Source organism: Cupressus sempervirens, chromosome 10, assembly GCF_028749045.1.
Source record: "Cupressus sempervirens isolate cs-2001-9-10 chromosome 10, ASM2874904v1, whole genome shotgun sequence".
NCBI classification, from domain to species: Eukaryota; Viridiplantae; Streptophyta; class Pinopsida; order Cupressales; family Cupressaceae; genus Cupressus; species Cupressus sempervirens.
Genome location: NC_143127.1, coordinates 813,155,280 through 813,160,197, shown reverse-complemented (window position 1 = coordinate 813,160,197; position 4,918 = coordinate 813,155,280).

Genomic DNA, 4,918 nt, shown 5'->3' with positions numbered 1-4,918 from the left:
GTGCTCAAGAAAAAGTCCATTTCTCCAATAAGGTAGGATATTGGGCATTCATAACTTTTTTCATTTTGAGACATTTAGGCACATGGAAAGAATATAACGGTGGAAAAGAACAACAAAAGGCATTAATCTAACCAAGGGAGTTCATTAAGGAAATTATTTATGGGCATAGGTAGGCCTAGGTGCAAAGTGAGGCACTACAATTAGAAAATTCTATAATTCTAGGCTGATTTTATTTTTATTCCATGGATATCATAATCCATGACATGCTTAAGAATATCTAAAAATATTTCCTTCAACTCAAATCTTCTTGTGTTTATATGATCAATGTATTACCTATGTATTTTATTAAAGTAGCATCTAGTTGAGGTCTGATATTGTTTTATACTCTCTCTCTCTCTCTCTCTCTCTCTCTCTCTCTCTCTCTCTCTCTCTCTCTCTCTCTCTCTCTCTCTCTCTCTCTCTCTCTCTCTCTCTCCCTCTCCTATACTTTTTTTAGTATTAAACTAAGCAACTACAATCCCAAACTTACATTAAATTAGACCTATTTGTCAAATTCAAAAAAATGTCTTATACATAATACAATTATAAAATTTATGTAGTAATATTATATTGTATAATAAATATTAGAATTGTATCTTTTAACATCCCCTCTGGATGCTACTAGCTATATACATATTCTATATTTATATAATATATATAGAGAAAGCCGAGAGATATCAAGGCTTTAATTTTTTAATATGGATATATATTTTTGTGTAAATTAAAGCCCAGATATATCTCAGCTTTCTCTATATATATTATATAGATATAGAATATGTATATAGCTAGTAGCATCCATAGGGGATGTTAAAAGATACAATTCTAATATTTATTATAGAACAAAATATTACTACATAAATTTTATAATATGAAATTTTATAATTGTATTATGTATAAGACAATTTTTTGAATTTGACAAATAGGTCTAATTTAATGTAAGTTTGGGATTGTAGTTGCTTAGTTTAATACTAAAAAATGTCAAGGCTACTGAGTAGGTTTAGAGTTTGAATTTATTGAGGTTTATAGTTAGGGTTAAAATTAGTTTAGTGTTAAGGATCTAGTTTTTAGTTGATTTAGTATTATATTTAGGATTCATTATCATTTATAGGTTTATAAGGTTTAAGGTTATGATTCAATTTGGGTCAACATTTAATCACTAATAGGGTTCACTTTTGGCTAGGGTTATTATGTAATGAATTAATGAAAGGTATAACATTAAATTGTATTTAAGGTTATTTTATGGTTGGAGTTTAGTTTGGTTAAGTTTTGGCTCTATCTTTCAATGTGTACTCTCTCTCTCTCTCTCTCTCTCTCTCTCTCTCTCTCTCTCTCTCTCTCTCTCTCTCTCCCCATGACCATGTATTTAATTTACATATCCTAATTAATTTCTTTCTCTCTCTGCATAATCTCTCTCCTTCTCCTGCTCTCACTATCACTTTCGTAAAACTACTATCTCTCAGTATCACTCTTTTTCTATTTCTCCCTAATCACTCATTTTCTATCTTTCTATAATCACTCTATGTAACATTGTCCCCTCCCTCTTCTCACTATAGCATCCCCCTATTTATCCTCTACATCTACCTCATGTCTCTCACCCTCTACCATTTATCTCATACAAGTCCTCTTATATTAATTTTCTCTCTTACTCATATGTCCTCTCATAATTACTCTTTGCCCCCTATCACCATCTATTTATTACCATATCCTAATTATTTTATTTTTCTTTCTTGATTATGTCTCTCATTCTCTCCATTTCACCATCACTTCCCTAAAATCATTATCTCTTGATCCCTCTCTTGCTATCCTTTTCTAATTACTCTCTTTTACTCTTCCTTCCTCTTTTAACTATATTTTCCACTTATCTATCGCGTCCCCTCCCCCTCTCTTTCTCTCTCAATTATCATCCTTAATCTATATTTTATCACTCTCTCACTTTCCTCTTTCCTTGTCTTCTTGATCTCTCCTACCTTAGACCATCTCTCGCTAGATCCCAATTTAATCACATTACTCACTAAAGTCTCTTATCATCTTCTCCTTCTGTAACCCTCTGTCACATGTCTAACTCGTAACTAAAACCCTTTATCATCATACATTTATATGCTAATCCCTAATCAACCTCTTTGTCAAGTACTATCTCATTTATCTCCCCATTCTCTTTTACTCATAGCATCATCAATAACTTTCTCATATCCCTCTCTCCCATAAATAAAACTTTCATTTCTCCCATTCCGAAATTCACCATCTATTCACCCCCCTCTATCTCTCATGCCCTAATTACAGTCTCTACCAAATCTCTTTACTTATATCCCTCCAACCATTACTTTCCTATAATTACCATCTCTTTTTCTATCCCTCTAATTTTATCTCTCCCTAACTATTCTCTTATTCTCTCTCCTACACTCCATTCACAATATCATCTCATGTTTATCCTCTATGTAAACCTCATGTCTCTCATCTTCTTCAAGTTAACTCTTTATTACATGTCCCTAGGTTATGATAATCATATCTCTCTCTCTCTCTCTCTCTCTCTCTCTCTCTCTCTCTCTCTCTCTCTCTCTCTCTCTCTCTCTCTCTCTCTCTCTCTCTCTCTCTCTCCCTCTCCGTCTCCACCCACCCATGACCATCTATTTAAATTAAATATCTTAATTATTTTCTTTCTCTCTCTACTTTCTCTCTCTCCTTCTCTCCCTCTCACCATCACTTCTTAAAAACTACTATCTCTTAGTATCAATATTTTTCTATTTCTCCCCAATTACTCATTTTCTATCTTTCTATAATCACTCTCTTTAACTTTCTTCTCTCCCTCTTCTCACTATATCATCCCCCTATTTATCCTCTACATCTATCTCATGTCTCTCACCCTCTACCATTTATCTCTCACACATGTCCCCTTTTAATAATTTTCTCTCTTACCCATATGTCCCCTCATAATTACTCTCTCTCCCCCTCTATCACCATTTATTTATTATCATATCCTAATTATTCTATTTCACTTTCTTCATTATGTCTTTCATTCTCTCCCTTTCACCATCACTTACCTAAAATTATTATCTCTATATCCCTCTCTCGCTATACTTTTCTAATTAATCTCTTTTACTCTCCCTTCCTCTTCTAACTATATTGTTGACTTATTCATCCTCTCTCTCTCTCTCTCACACACACACACACACATAAAAATTTCATTTCTCACCTCCCAAAACTCACCATATATTCCCCTCCCCCCCTCTCTCTCATGCCCTAATTACTCTCTTTCTATCTCTATCTCATCTCTTTACTTTTTTCCCTCTATTACTCTCTTTCTGTCTCTATCTCATCTCTTTACTTTTTTCCCTCCAAGCATTTCTTTCCTATAATTAGCATCTCTCTTTCTACCCCTATGATTTTATTTCTCCCTAACTATTCTCTTTCTCTTTACATAATCTATCTCCTTCTCTCCCTCTCACCATCACTTCCCAAAACTTGCTATCGATTTGTATCATTCTTTTTTTATATCTCCCTAATCACTCATTTTCCATCTCTCTATAATCACTCTCTTTGACTTTCTCCCCTCCTTGTACTCACTATATCATCCCCTACTTATCCTCTATGTCTACCTCATATCTCTCACCCTCTTCCACTTCTCTCTTAGACAATTCCCCTTATAATAATTTTATGTCTTACTCATATGTCCCCTCATAATCTCTCTCTCTGTGTGTGTGTGTGTGTGTGTGTGTGTGTGTGTGTGTGTGTGTGTGTGTGTCTCATCTATATATTTTTTCTATTTCTCCCCAATCACTCGTTTTCTATCTTTCTATAATCACTCTCTTTAACATTCTCCCTTCCCTCTTCTCACTATATCATCCCCCTATTTATGCTCTATATCCACCTCATGTCTCTCACCCTCTATCACCATCTATTTATTATCATATCCTAATTATTCTATTTCTCTTTCTTCATTATGTCTTTCATTCTCTCCCTTTTACCATCACTTACCTAAAATTATTATCTCTATATCCCTCTCCTGCTATCCTTTTCTAATTAGTCTCTTTTACTCTCCCTTCCTCTTCTAACTATATTATCCACTTATTTATCCTCTCTCTCTCTCTCTCTCTCTCTCTCTCTCTCTCTCTCTAATAAAAATTTCATTTCTTGCCTCCCAAAACTCACCATCTATTCTCCTCCCCCCCTCTCTCTCATGCCCTAATTACTCTCTTTCTGTCTCTGTCTCATCTCTTTATTTTTTCCCTCCAAGCATTTCTTTCCTATAATTAGCATTGCTCTTTCTACCCCTATGATTTTATCTCTCCCTAACTATTCTCTTTCTCTCTTTACATAATCTATCTCCTTCTCTCCCTCTCACCATCACTTACCTAAAATTGCTATCTCTTTGCATCATTCTTTTTCTATATCTCCCTAATCACTCATTTTCCATCTCTCTATAATCACTCTATTTTACTTTCTCCCCTTCCTCTACTCTCTATATCATCCCCCTACTTATCCTCTATGTCTACCTCATGTCTCACCCTCTTCCACTTCTCTCTTAGACATGTCACCTTATAATAATTTTATTTCTTACTCATATGTCCCCTCATAGTTACTTTCTCTCACTCTCTCTCCCCCTATTACCATCTATTTATATTCATATCCAAATTATTCTCTTGGTCTTTCTTCATTATGTCTTTCCTCCTATCCCTCTCCCTCACTTCCCTAAAATTATTATATCTCTATCCCTCTCTCTCTATATTTTAATCATTACTCCCTTGAACGTTTCCTTCCTCTTCTAACTATATCGTCCACTTATTTACCCTTGATGTCTACTTGATCTCTCTCTCTCTCTCTCTAAACCATCTATTTATATTACATATCTTAATTTTTCTTTCTCTCTATACATAATATCTCT